The sequence below is a fragment of the Heterodontus francisci genome, chromosome 28 (genome assembly GCF_036365525.1).
Source record: "Heterodontus francisci isolate sHetFra1 chromosome 28, sHetFra1.hap1, whole genome shotgun sequence".
In the NCBI taxonomy this organism is placed as follows: Eukaryota; Metazoa; Chordata; class Chondrichthyes; order Heterodontiformes; family Heterodontidae; genus Heterodontus; species Heterodontus francisci.
This window is the reverse complement of record NC_090398.1, coordinates 4249387-4264942: the sequence shown is the minus strand read 5'-3', so window position 1 is coordinate 4264942 and position 15556 is coordinate 4249387. Positions and strand designations below refer to the sequence as shown.

General features: G+C 44.3%; 1 pseudogene; it reads right to left on the bottom strand.

The window, feature by feature from the left end:
• Positions 1-12407: 12407 nt before the first annotated feature.
• LOC137345349 (U2 spliceosomal RNA) lies at positions 12408-12539 on the bottom strand (annotated as a pseudogene).
• Between the last annotated feature and the right edge of the window lie 3017 nt (positions 12540-15556).

Below are 15556 nucleotides of genomic sequence, written 5' to 3'. Positions count from 1 at the left end.
CCCTCTGGGTAAAAATGTTCTTCCTCAAATCCCTCTTAAATCTCCTGCCCCTCACCTTCAACTTGTGAACCCCTCGTAACTGACCCTTCAACTAAGGGGAACAGCTGCGCCCTATCCACCCTGTCCATGCCCCTCATAATCTTTTACACCTCGATCAGGTCACCCCTCAGTCTTCTCTGCTCCAGCGAAAAGTATTACTGGGGGTATCTGCCACTGTAGAATCATACTGAGTGTGGGTTACTAAGCAGAGTGAAAACCTGATCTCATGGACCATGCTTGACTGGGAGTATCTGACATTGTAGAATTGTACTGAGTGTGTGTAACTAACTGGAGTGGAACACCTGATCCCAGTGACCATGTTTTCCTGGGAGTATCTGTCACTGTAGAATTGTACTGAGTGTAGCTCATTAACCGGATTGGAAACCCAATTCCTGTAACTATGCTTGACTGGCAGTATCTGTCACTGCAGAATCGTACTGAGTGTGGGTCACTAACCGGAGTGGAACAGCTGATCCCAGTGACCATGTTTTACTGGGAATATCTGACACTGTAGTTGGCAACGAGTGCAATTATCCCATCTGTTTCGATTGTGGCAAATAGAGTATAATGTAGAGAAGAGTGAAGTTGTTCACTTTGGTCATAAAAATAGTAAAGCAGAATATTTTTGAAAAGGTGTGAAAATGTAAAGTGTTGATGTTCAGAGACACTTCGGGGTACTCATACAAGGAAGGCACAAAGATAACATAAAGGTGCAGCAGGGTATTAGGAAGGCAAATGGCATGTTGGCCGTTATTGCAAGGGGATTGCAGTACAGGAATGAAAGAAGTCTTACTAAAATTGTACACGGCTTTGGTGAGACCACAACTGGAATACTGTGTGCAGTTTTGGTCTCCACATTTAAGAGAAGATATTAAAAAAAGAAATGCTGGCAATAATCTGCAGGTCTGGCAGCATCTAGGGAGAGAGAAGCAGAGTTAACATCTCAGGTCAGTGACCCTTCAACAGAACTGGCAAATATTAGAAATATAATAGGTTTTAAGCAAATTAAGATGGGGTGGGGCAAGAGATTACAAAAGAGAAGGTATTGACATGACAAGGTCAGAGAGAACAACTGACCAGAAGGTCAAGGAGCAAAGGAAAATGGCATGTTAATGGTGTGGTGAAAGACAAAGCATTAGTGCAGAGAGGGTGTTAATTGTCAGAAAAATGAACAGCTCTAGCCCAAAGTACAAACATGAAAAAAAAGTGGGTAGGCACAGTAGCAACAAACTAAACAAACTGAAATAAAATAAACAAATAAAAAATAAAAATGGGGGGCATGTCATGCTCTGAAATGATTGAATTCAATGTTCAGTCCAGCAGGCAGTAGCATGCCTAATCAGTAAATCAGGTGCTGTTCCTCGAGCTTGTGTTGATGTTCACTGGAACACTGCAGCAATCCCAGGACAGAAATGTGAGCATGAGAGCAGGGGAGTGCGTTGAAATGGCAAGCAACTGGAAGCTCAGGGTCCTGCTTCCCAGCTGAGCAGAGGTGTTCCACAAAGTGGTCACCCAGTCTGTGTTTGGTCTCCCCAATGTAGAGGAGACCACATTGTGAGCAGGGAATACAGTATATTAATTGAAAGAAGGTCAATTAAATCGCTGTTTCACCTGAAAGGAATGTTTGGGGCCTTGGCTAGTGAGGAGAGAGGAGGTAAATGTGCAGGTATTACACCCCCTGTGATTTCATGGGAAGGTGCCATGGGAAGGGAATGAGGTGGTGGGGATAATGGAGGAGTGGACCAGGGTGTCGAGAAGGGAATGATCCCTTTGGAATGCTGATAGGGGAGGGGAGAGGAAGATGCATTTGGTAGTGGCATCACGCTGGAGGTGGTGGAAATGGCAGAGGATGATCCTTTAGATGTGGATGCTGGTGGGGTGGAAAGTGAGGACAAGAGGAACCCTGTTTGTGTTCTGGGAGGGAGGGGAAGGGGTGAGGGTAGAGGTGCGGGAAATGGGCCGGACACGGTTGAGGGTCCTGTCAACCACAGTTGGGGGTGGGGTGGGGGGGGGGAGGGGGGAATCTCTGGTTGAGGAAAAAGGAATACATATCAGAAGCGCTGTCGTGGAAGGTTGCATCATCAGAGTAGATGCGTTGGAGACAGAAAAACTGGGAGAATGGAATGGAGTCCTTACAGGAGGCAAGGTGTAAAGAAGTGTAGTCGAGCTGGCTGTGGGAGTCAGCGGGCTTATAATGAATATTAGTAGACAGCCTATCCCCACAGATGGAGGCAAAGAAGTCGAGGAAAAAAAGGAAAGTTGTCGGAAATGGAGCAAGTAAAGGTGAGAGAAGAGTGGAAATTAGAAGCAAAATTGATAAAGTTTTCCAGTTCAGGGTGGAGGGAGGAAACAGCACCGATACAGTCATCAATGTACTGGAAAAAGAGTTGGGAGATGGGGCCTGAGTAGGACTGGAAAAAGGAATGTTCGACATATCCCACAAAAAAGTCAGGCATAACTAGGACCCATGTGGGTACCCAGAGCAACACCTTTTACTTGAAGGAAGTGAGTGAAGTTGAAGGAGAAGTTGTTCAATGTGAGAATAAGTTCAGCCAGGTGGAGGAGGGTGGCAGTGGATGGAGACTACTTGCGCCTCTGTTCAAGGAAAGAGAGAGCCCTCAAACCATCCTAGTGGAGGATGGAGGTGTAGAGAGATTTGACATCCATAGTGGAGGAGGTGGTTGGGGAAAGGAAACTGCAAATTGTCAAAATGATGTAGGGCATCAGAAGAGTCATGGATGTAGGTGGGAAGAGACTGGACCAGGGGAAAACAGATAGAGTCAAGGTAGGAAGAAATAAGTTCAGTGGGGCAGGAACAGGCTGAAACAATGGGTCTGCCGGGACAGTCCTGTTTGTGGATTTTGGGAAGGAGATAGAAGCAGGCTGTCCAGGGTTGCGGGACTATGAGGTTGGAAGCTGTAGAGGGGAGATATTCCCTCCACCCCTCCCACTATAACAAGATTGCTTTTTGAAACAGGCCCCTCAGGCTTCATTTATAAAGCAACTAAACACCACAGCTTTTTGATTAATCAAATGCTTTGCAAGCATATTATTCTGAACCTTTTAGTTTATGTTAATCAAAACAAAATACTGTGGATGCCAGAAATATGAAATAAAAACAGAATGTGCTGGAAATACTGTGAGTAAAGGTCACAGACCTCTCTCCACAGATCCTGTCAGCCCTGGGTATTACAAATTATGGGTATTTCCAGCACTTTGCTTTCATTACTATGTTTATGTTATCATCGAAGGATAGAATCATTGAATGGTTACATCACAGAAAGAGGGCATTCGGCCCATTGTATCCAGGCCAGGTTTCTGCAAGAACAGCTCACCTACTCCCACCCCCCTGCCTTTTCACCATAGCTTGGTAATTTTGCATTACTCTTCATATAATTATCCAATTCTCTTTTGAAGGCCTCAATTGAATGTGCCTCCACAACACTCTGTTATTTCCCTCTAATTAAAATAGTTACAAATGAATGATTCGCTCATTGCACAACTCACTTTCAGCCAGGAAATGGCTCCAGCCTACAATTATTTGGGACCTAGGGTTTTTGTATGCACATCTCTACCGCGATGGGGCTGCTGCTGCCCAGTGACAAAGGAGGTGACCATGCCCAACAGATCCTTCTGGATCCACACAATGTACAGAAATAAAGCACAAAGGCTCTTTTAAGATTCACTGACAGCCTCTCTGAAAGAGTCGATTTACTGCAGTGATTTCAATACCAACTGTTCAAATTTCAGCCCAAGTTAACTTTGAGTTCTCAACCAAGCACGTTCACCAGCCATTTTGATCATTCTGTCACTTATTAATTCCCTGCCCGACAAAGTAAATATCGTCCAATGATCGTCATTGTACCTGACTGTTTCTGGTACGGGAGTATTGATTTAGTCTGTATCTGTTAGTTTTTGGAGTATGCTGTGGGGTTTGCACTGTACCTGTCATTCTGTGGTGTGTGAATATTGGTTTTATTTTCTGGTATTTAAATATGTATTCTGTTCTGTACCTGTCAGTTTCTGGTATGTGTGTAGTTTTCACTTCGTGTTTGTCAGTTTCTGCTATGGGAGTATGGGTTTTACTCTGTATCTGTCTGCCACTGAAATGTGAGTGTGTGTTTGAACCTTTTATCCTTTGTGTCTTGCAGTATTGATTTTTACCTGTCAGGTTCTGGAGTGTGTATGTGGGATTTGCTTCATGCTTCTCTGTTTCTGGTATGTATTTATGGTTTACTTCTCATCTGGTAGGTGAGGTTTGTTTTCTTGTCTGTTTTGCTGTATCATTCAGTTTCTGGTATGCAAGCATAAGTTTCACTCTATATATCTCAATCCATAAACTGCAATCTGTCTCTATCTCTCTGTTTATGATTGTGAGTGTAGATATATCTGCACCTGTCAGTTTATTTTATGTCAGAAACATCCTATTGTGTATCTTTCAGCTTCAGATATATCTCTGTGTAGCTTGTACTCTGTCCCTGTCACTTTCTGGTCTGTGAGTCCAAGTTTGTGGGTTCCATCTTTACCCACAGCTCAGTTTAACAGGTAAACTTTAACAGTCTCCTTTTTTTGCACTATTTACCAAAGATCTTTGCCATTGTTTCTGACACATGGATGATGAGAGTATTTTGTCAATTTTATTTTTGAAATCGCATTGCAATTTTTAAGTTAGAAAATGCAGCTGGATGGTACCAGAATTGAGGTCTGACCTGCAGTAAGGAACCCGGGTCAACTGTTTGGAAGGCAGCTATGGTCAGCATTATAAACCCATCAATCTGAGTTTGGCATATGTAAATGTGTACTTTATTCAGTAACATTTATTTGCTAATTTGTGATTATATCTGGTTCCAATTCATCATTGCAGGTTCCAGTACTCTGTATGAGGTGAGATTAATGCGGTGTATGTCAGTTTCTGGTATTCCCTGGGAGTCTAAATATACCTCTGTACCCATCAGTAACTAAAACTAAATATAAGTGCGGATTAATTCATTTTTCATCTGTAATAGGGAGCCTGAGATTCATTCAGTATCTCTGTCTCTGGCATTGTATGTGAATGTGTTGCTTATTGTGTGGCTCTCAGTGACTGGTACAGTGGGTGAGAGTGGTATTCATTCTATAACTGTCATTAACTGGTACTCAATGGCATTGTGGGATTCATTCTGTCTTTTCTAGTCTTGACTACTCTATGTCAATGTGATTTGTCGTGTGTCCATCAATTTCAGGTACTGTAATTGAGTTTGGGATGCATTATATATCTCTCAGTCTCTGGTGCAGCTAGACAGATGTTTGATCTAGAAGAGAGTAAAGGGTTATGGGTGCAGCCAAGAAATTGAATTTAAGGCCACAATCAGATCTGTCATGACCTTATTGAATGACAGAGCAGGCAGGAGGGGCCAAACTCTTGCTCCTGTTTCTTTGTTCTTATGCTATTTATATGATTGTGGGCCACATTCTGTACCTTTCAGTCTCTGGTCCAGTGTGTGAATGAGGGGTTCATTCTGAATTTGACAGTCACTGATACTGAATGTGCATTTGGAATTCATTCCTTATGTGTCTGTCTCTCGGGGAGTATGCAAATGTGGGAGAAATTATGTATCTGTTCTGTGAACACATGTCAAACTTAATCAATATATGTAAGTTATTGGTACTGTGTCTGTACATGAGATTCATTCTCAATCTGTGAGCCTCTGGTACCCTGCTTGAGAGTTAGATTAATTCTGCTTCTATGTGCCTATCTGCTGTATGTGAGTGTGGGATCCTGTTGTATTTGGTACTTAATATGTATCTCAGGCATTGTGTTGGCAACTCTTTGTTTAACACCTAATGTATCAATATGTGTTTACTTGTGTTTAATTTAAAATATGGATTAATGATATTTTATTGATGTAGCTTTTATTCAATACTTGTTTGTGAGTTGGTATCCAATTTGTAGCTGTGCAAAAGCAATTATGAATGACAATCTTTCAATTTTAGACCATGACCTGATATGCAATGTCAAATTCCAATGGTTTGTAGAGAATGAATTAATCCTGTATGTTTTTGTCTGACTCTTAGTGACATGTTTGAACTGGTGTGTAATTTGTAGCTCAGTTTATATTGTGGGGTACGTTATTGGGATTCATTCTGTAGCGTTCAATCAGATACATTTTGTCTGTTCTGTTTAAGATTTGTTATTTGAATTGCAACCAAGGAGACACAATGTATTTAAATCAGATAATGTGTGTGTTTTTGGAATGTAATTGATGTATCTACCAGTCAGCTGGAGTGAAATAGAAACAACTCCTATCTCTACTGCTCTATTTGACTATCAAATTGATAATGTGTCTCTCAACCTTGGAATCAGTGTGGGTCTGACTACTTATTTTGTTTGTTATAGTGGAAATGATGACCTGACCATGTCAGTGTGCTTTGTGACTGATACTGTACCTACTGTGTATTGGAACGAGCTGGATGCACGTTTCCTTCTGTCGAGGAGTCATGCCTTTCCTTCTGGTTCCTTCAAGTGTTTGCCTGCAGGAAAAGAAAGGTAACTCTTATACTTGAATAACAGCTGAGTGAGAAAACAGAAAAGTGATCAAAGTAATCTTTTCAACAATAAACATTCTGAACAATCACAAAAGGAAAGTCAGCAACACAAGCAGTGTCAGTGTCTGAGTCCACTGCAGTACTGCAGAACTCTGCTTCTACTTGACAGGTATTTAGAGCGGTTTAACAATAATTTTGTGGCATTCAGAAACAATCCAAGCCCCGCACTGCTCCATGAATTGGAATACCCGATCGAGTAGTGACATTTGTGTAAGCCAGATTTCTATTTCCATGTCCCATTGTTCAACGGACAACAAGTAAGCACTGTTTAAAAAAAAGTGACCTTAATCTTCTCACCTGCAGTAGACGGTCTTTGGAAATCTACCACGTCTTTATTATTCAGCATTTTTTTCTGCCATTCACAACTCAATAAAAACTAACAGTGAGATACTGGATCTAAACCAGGAACATTCATTACTGTTTGGAGAGAGAAATCAGCAATGATTTTCAATAGTGAGTTCATCATATTCTGTCTCTCTCTCCCTGTCCAGACACTGCCTGAGAAAGACCTCTCCCTTCCCCCCCAGCTCACTCCATGTTCCAGGACCAGTTCCTGCTCCACAATGTACATTACAAACTGTCCCCCACTCCCGCTGAATGTACCCGGTAATCAATGCTAATCTATGAGCACATCGGCAGACGCGGGTCCAAATCTGTTGTGCTGCTGTGAGCAGATACTGTTTGTTCACTTACCCCAGGCTTGTGATGTCTCCATTTGCAGCTGATTTCAACAATCGCTCCCTCACTGAGTGGCGTTCAGAGGCAGCGATGGGGGAGAGGGTGCGCATGCGCTCTTCTAATTCTGACATCATATTGGACGGGTCTATATTGCGCGTGCGCAGATCTCCTGCAACAGTTCCGCATTTCAACACCAATGGGAAATTTCCCCATTTCACACTCATCAATGTTCTAATTGAAAAGCCGAACATGGGGTTAGGGTGGAGGGAAGGAGGGGAAGTGTGGGGGAACATGTAACATATAAAACTGGCAGCTAGTCCCATTTAGATGCTCAAACTGCGGTCTCAGTTTGCAGGGTGTTTGCTATTATTGAGCCCCTCCTCTCAAAACAATACAACAGAAACATAGGAAGAATGAGGGAGCCGGTGTGTTTGCTGAGACCTTGCAGAATTAATTTCAGCCAGCAAAAGTTTGTTGAACCGAATTGAAACCCTAATTAGTATCTTAATTGGTCCGGATTATTAATGGTTCAATCTGCATACATTACAGATGCTTCCTGTTTCTTTCTAATTTACCAAGGATACTAAATGTCAAATTCTTGCTGATGGCATCTATTTTGTTGCAGTTCTGCAGGTTCACATTTATCTCAGCTCACCGCCTACAAGCAGTGCTGTGGTCTTCAACCCATCTCTCCCATTGTTTTCACACAAAGGTTGACACAGAGTATAGCCTTGGAAAAAACATTTCATGGTATAACAAGCATTAGCACAAACAGACTGTAATATATTGATGTACATAGCATATAATTAGTCCTATTATTGTAGCTGTCCTTATTTTCCACAAAGGCAAAAGATGTCATGATCCATCACCCCCACATTGTGGGCCCCCTCCAGCTGCACAGCTTCTCCTTTTTGTCGTGGCGACGTGCATCTTCCTCACATGCACATCTCTCAACACGGCATTTTGACATATTTCTGAGAAGATGACCGTCATGCTTTGACATAGCAGTTCTTGAATAAGTGTAAGCTATGAAAATGCTTTAAACTTTACACAACGTTGTTCAGGGGAGACAGAAAATCTGGTGCATTGGGCAGAGACAATCGGTTGATCTATCAAAGTCTCTTAGTTTAATGCTCCTGTCTACACAAATTTTCTTCTTGAAAAGCTTGGATAGATGACTCTGAATTGTGTTATGTAAGTAAGGGGTTGTTCTCCTTTGAGAAATGGAGATTGAGAGGAGGTTTGACAGAGCTGTATATAAGTTAGACAAGGATAACCTGTTCCCATTAGCTGATGGTACAAGGACTAGGAGACACAGACTGATGGTTTACGGCAAGAGATGGAAGGGAATGTGAGGAAGAACTTTTTCTGTTTTACCTGCTGGAACTCGCTGTCCACAAGTGTGGTGGAAGGAGAGACAATCAATGATTTCAATAAGAAACTGGATCAGCACTTGAAGGAAACAAACTTGCTGCAGGGCGACGCTGATCAAGCAAGGAAGTGAATCTGATTGGATGTTGAGAATATTTTGTAAGCTTTCTTTCTGAATTTGCATTGACATTTTTAAGCTGCAAAATTCCACAGCACACTTGACCATCAACTTTAAGGGAGAAGAACATGGATGTTGAGAATTTTGGTTAACTTCAATTTAGTCATGGCTTTTCATTTGTCACATTCTGCGGCGAGGTTTCAGAAACATATTTGACCGCGAGTGGGCATTGCAATGACCGGGAATCTAATCTGGGTCAATTCCTTATTAATTATTGAGTTCAAACCTGAACTATGGAACTAAGTGACTGCGAACTGATGTATGTGCGTTAAATCAGCTTTTATTATCGAAATACAGCAAAGAGGCCGAATATGCACATGTCCGAGAACAAAGCTCAGAAATGGTCAGTGGCCAGTAATCTATGCAGGCGACATTATGAATTAGAGACAGAAAGATCGCACGGGCAGAGAAACTGCATTAATCAGAATCTATGAGAGTAAAACAGAGATGACTTGATATAAAAAAAATCAATATAAGTCGATACTATCGAGATGATGTTGCAGCTTTTTCAGAGAAGATGTGGGTGGCTGTTAAAAGAGCCTTTTTGTGTTTTGGGTGTGTTTCAGTACATTGCGGATATTTACTTGGAGCTGGTGTACTTGGTGACCGCCTTTGTACCTTCCGACACGGCGTGTTTGGCCAGCTCCCCGGGCAGCAGCAGGCGCACGGCGGTCTGGATCTCCCGGGAACTGATGGTGCTGCGTTTGTTGTCATGGGCCAGGCGGGAAGCCTCACGCGCGATTCGCTCGAAAATATCATTCACAAACGAATTCATGATGCTCATGGCCTTGGAGGAGATGCCGGTGTCAGGGTGAACCTGCTTCATCACTTTGTACACGTAGATGGAGTAACTCTCTCTCCTGGATTTTCTCCGTTTCTTGCTGCCCTTTGTTGGCGTCTCCTTCAGAACTTTCTTGGCGCCCTTCTTGGAAGGTGCTGCTGTTTTCTTGTCGTCTTTTTTTTACTTCCAATATATACCTTATTCATAAAAATATGTAAAAAATATATTACAAAACAGTTCCAAAGAGCACCAAGTCAAAAAATACAAATAGTGCAAAGGAAATCAATTTCCTTCAATACAGGTTCAATGTGTTGCCTCACCACCCTTCCATTTCATTTTTCCTGCCACATACATTTTACAGCAAACTAAGATTTTCCGGATACAGTTCGAGGGGTTTCCCATGGATCCAGCCCCTCAGTTCACCTTGGTGGGGGGACCTTACACACAGGTCTTTCCCCATTGAGCCTTTGCTGTGGCTGCCCCAAGCTTTAGTGCGTCCCTCAGCACGTATTCCTGGACCTTGGAATGTGCCAGTCTGCAACAATCGGTCGTGGACAAGTCTTTGCGCTGGAAGACGAGCAAGTTTTGGGGCAGACCAACGGGTGTCTTTCACCGAATTGATCGTCCTCCAGCAGCAGTTGATGGTTATCTCAGTGTGCGTCCTTGGGAACAGCCCGTAGAGCATAGACTCCTGTGTTACTGAGATGATTGGGATGAACCTCGACAAAAACCACTGCATTCTTTCCACACCTGTTTTGCAAAGACACATTCCAGAAGGAGGTGGGCAACTGTCTCTTCCCCACCACAGCCACCTCGAGGGCATTGTGCAGAGGGGGTGAGACTTCGAGCATGCAGGAAGGATCTGACGGGGAGGGCTCTCCTCACCACCAGCCAAGCTACATCTTGGTGATTGCTTGACAGTTCTAGCAGTCTGCTCGGGGAACCATCCGACAGGATCCATCATTTCCTTTTCCCGTAGGGCCTCGAGGACATTTCATGCAGACCACTTCCCAATGGATTGGTGGTCAAAGGTGTTTTTCTGCCGAAAATTTTCAACGAAGGATAGGTGGTACGGCACAGTCCAATTGGATGAAGCATTCTGCGGCAATGTGACCAGGCCCATCCTTCACAACACTGGGGATAGATGGACCCTCAGCACGTAGTGACACTTGGAGTTTGCATACTGGAGGTCCACGCACAGCTTGATGCAGCTGCACACGAAGGTCGTCCTCAGGATGATGGCGATGTTGGGTTCATTTTTTCCGCCCTTATCCAGAGGTTTGAACATCGTGTCCCTCTGGTCCCGGTCCATTTTGAATCCCCGGATGAAGCGGAAGATGGCTCGGGTGACCGCCACAGCGCAGGAGTGGGGTATGGGCCAGACCTACACCACATACAGCAACAACGTGAGCGCCTCGCACCTGATGACCAGGTTCTTACCCATAATGGAGAGAGATCGCTGCTCCCACATGCTCAGCTTGTGTTGTACCCTGGGTACTCGCTCCTTCCAGGTTTCGGTGCATGCCCCGGCCCTTCCGAACCATATTCCCAGCACCTTCAGGTAGTCTGACCTGACAGTGAAGGGGACAAAGGATCGGTCAGCCCAGTTCCCAAAGAACATGGCCTCGCTCTTGCCGTGGTTGACTTTAGCTCCCGAGGCCAGTTTGAACTGGTCGCAGATGCTCATCAGTCTGCGCACGGACAGCGGATCCGAGCAGAAGATGGCGACGTCATTCATGTACAGGGAGGTTTTAACCTGAGTGACTCCACTGCCTGGGATTGTCACCCCTCTTATGCTTGCATCCTTCCTGATAGACTCAGCAAAGGGTTCAATGCAGCAAACAAACAAGACAGGGAGAGAGGACAGCCCTGTCTGACTCCAGATCAGGAAACCTTTTGACTCCCACCCATTGATTGAGACTGCGCTACTGATGTTTGTGCAGAGCACTTTGATCCAATCGCAGATTCCCTCTCTGAACCCCATTTCGGAAAGCACGTCCATCATGTAGGTGTGCGATATCCTGTCAAAAGCCTTCTCCTGGTCCCGGCTGATGAGGCAGGAGTCCACCCTCCTGTCCCGTACGTAGGCGATCGTATCCTTGAGTAGCGCGAGACTATCTGAGATCTTCCTGCCGGGTACAGTACAGGTCTGATCGGGGTGGATCACCAACTCCAGAGCAGATTTGACTCGACTGGCTATGACTTTTCACAGAATCTTGTAATCAGTATTAAGCAGGGAGATGGGCCGCCAATTTCTGATTTCTGCCCTCTCCCCCTTCTGCTTGTAAATGAGGTTGATGATGCCTTTCCTCATGGATTCTGAAATGCTGCCAACCAGGAGAATACTCTCGTATACTTCCAGCACGTCTGGGCTGACCCAGTCCCACAGGGCCGAGTACAACTCGACCGGTAAACCATCACTTCAGAAGTTTTACTCATCTCGAAGGATTTCACAGCCTTTGTCACTTGTCCAGAGTCTCCCTCATGTTGTCATCTAAGACCTCTGTGATAGGTGACAGGTAGGAGTGGGAGGCTCTGCTGTCTGTGGGCTTCGCTCATACAGCCCAGCATAAAAGGATTTGCTGATCCTTAGTATTTCGGATTGAAATATCCACTGCTGGGGAAGTACTGCAGGCAGAAGATGTCCACAGCTTGGAATCCACAACAATCAATGAGAACTTTCTTGATGAAGAAGGTACAATAAAATGGTACATCTCCTTCCTTGTCCTTCACCACCCAAACGGTGTTACGCACTCCCTGGCCAGAAGCTCGAAGATTGGTTATAGCCATTTCACTCAAAACATACCCAGGATCAAAAGCCACTGATCATGGTTTCATCCCTGCCAGGTAAGTAACTGATAAGAACAGATACTACACTTGATCTTAGCCAAAAGGCTGCGAACTTTTGTTTTTGTTCACCGTTTCTCCACTGCCAGGCAAGGCTGAGAAGCGATGGGCTCTTATTTTCTTAACCAATCTCCCACGTGGGACCTTAACCAACGAAAAACATCATTCTGCTCCAAATAAACCTTTCACGTGGTTATAGCTAAACCTTGGTTGTAGATAATGCCTTTGATTCGAGGAATAGGTTTTATGGTGAGAACGGACAGAAGTTACCTATGTTTTGAAAAGTGGTTTATTTTTCAAGGTATCAGATTCTGAATGGTTGGTAACGATCAACTTCAGACACAGAATAACCAAAACTTCACTCGAGCTCGCATTTCAGAGGGATCCGCAGAGCCCTATGCTAATGAAGGATGGGAGAAGGCCGTGTTCCTGATCGGCTGGTTTATAATTATGTCAATGCCTGATGTTCTGTATCTATCTGATTGGGTATCTAAAGTAACCAATCACATTTTGTGCTTCTCACAGCCACAAACTGCCGCAGCAGTCAGATCGTCCAAACCCCTTTGCACGTCCTTATCCACCGACATCCCTGACTTTCTGACTCCCTCTGCCTCTCCAAGCATTTCTATTTTGCTGGTACGAGCACATCTTTTTTTATACTGTGCGTATAAATTCTCTACCATTCCCTTCCTCATCAGGGTGTTACCACCCCTCTGAACTTTCGTCCATTAGCAGGACGTAGCCGTTCAGTACAGTTGGTGTCAGACGGGGCAAATGCGAGCACTGAAGTGCATGTCTTCAATACATGCAGCGTGCCAAATAAGGTTGGTCAGCTGCAGCCACAAGACGCAACATTACAGATTTCTTTAGTGGCAATTACATAATTCTGGCTGAAACAAGGGGAGGCATGGGAACTTAGTATTGCTCAGTAGAAATATTCAGGAAAGACAAGTCTGAAAAAAATATGGAGGGCTGTGGATTGGAAAGTATTGATCAAATATAATTTCTGGTATGAGACATGAGCATTGTTTTTACTCTGTGCATGTTATCCTGACGTGTCAGAAGCAGGTTTTTTTTTATCTTTTATGTTTTATTATTCATTAGGTTAGGCCGCATTTGGAGTACCGTATGCAGTTCTGGTCGCTGCACTACAGGAAAGATGTGATTAAGCTAGACAGGGTGCAGAAAAGATTCACAAGGATGTTGCCTGGTTTGGTGGGCTTGAGTTCTAAAGAGAGATTGGATAGGCTGGGTCTGTTTTCCCTGGAGCCAAGGAGACTGAGAGGGGACATGATAGACGTATATAAAATTATGAGAGGCAGCGTCTGTTTCCTATGGTAGGGGCGACTTAAACTAGGAGCATAGATTTAAGGTGAGATGGAGGAGGTTTAAAGGGAATCAGAGGGGTAAATGTTTCACGCAACGAATAGTGGGTATCTGGAATGAGCTGCCTGAGGAAGTGGTGGAGGCAGGAACAGTAGCAACATTTAAGAGGCATCTGGACAGGTACTTGAATGAGCAAAGCATGGAGGGATATGGAATTAATGCAGGCAGATGGTATTTGTACAGATAGGCATTATGATCGGTATGGACGCAGTGGGCCGAAGGGCCTGTTTCTATGCTATACAACTCTATGACTCTATGAGTCTATAAGTGCCCAGCAATGACGACCTCAAACAAGAGTGAATCTAGCCATCTCCCCTTGACGTCCAATGGCAAGAATTGTTGTAACCTGCAAGGCTATGGATCAGGTGCTTGAAGGTGGGATTATTCAATGGCTAGTTTGTTCGGCTGGCACGGGCACGACGGGCTGAATGGCTCGTTCTGTGCCGTAATTGTTCTATGGTTCTATGGCAGCATCGCAAATCCCCCACTATTAATATCCTGAGGGTTACCATTGACCAGAAACATGTCTGGACCTGCCACATATATGCCCTGGATAAAAAGCAGATTAGGTGCTAGGAATTCTCCAGCGAGTAAGTCACCTGCTGCCTCCCCAGAGTCTGTCCACCATCCACAAGGCAGAAGCCAGGAATGAGATGGAATGCTCTCCACTTTCCTGTATGTGTGCAGGTAGAACAACATTCAAGAAGCTCGACACAACCCAGGGCAAAGCAACCCACTTGATTGTCACCCCATTTACCACTTTCAACATTCACTCGCTTCCAAGTCAGGATGGTGTGTCACTTGAAGGGCAACTTGCAGGTGGCGGTGTTCCCATGTATTTGCTGCCCTTGCCCTCACAGTTGGTAGAGGTTGCAGGTTTGGAAGGTGATGTCTAAGGAGTCTTGGTGCATTGCTGCAGTGCATCTTGTAGATAGTACACACTGCTGCCACTGTGTGTCGGTGGTAAAGGGAGTGAATGTTTGTAAATAGGGTGACAATTAAATTGGCTGCAACAAAAACAAGAAATGCTGGAATCACTCAGCAGGTCTGGCAGCATCTGTGGAAAGAGAAGCAGAGTTAACGTTTCGGGTCAGCGACCCTTCTTCGGAACTGACAAATATTAGAAAAGTCACAGATTATAAACAAGTGAGGTGGGGGTTGGGCAAGAGATAACAAAGGAGAAGGTGCAGATTGGACCAGGCCACATAGCTGACCAAAAGGTCACGGAGCAAAGGCAAAGTTAATAAGTTCCGAAGAAGGGTCACTGACCCGAAACGTTAACTCTGCTTCTCTTTCCACAGATGCTGCCAGACCTGCTGAGTGAATCCAGCATTTCTTGTTTTTGTTGTCGCCAGGGCATTAGGCTGGTCCTCTTGATTACTAGCTCAGTGACAATAGCACGACAACACCTTTTCCTCCTTAAACATTGTCTTATTTTTATCAGATTTTCAGCAGTGTCAATATTTTGTTTTTACTCCAATACTTTGGTTGGATATAAACGCATGAGTGACCTAGTTAGGAATGGGAGTTTCAGAGCTTTGACTCCATACACAAACCTTTTTTATCCTTCACAGATTCCCCGCCCTGAAGTCAGTCTGACTGACAGGCTTTGCTTTCAATCGGGCAGGAAGGAGTCTGGAGCAGACCTTAGGACCAGGGCGGTCCTAATGCTGACCCCACAGTATGGGAGA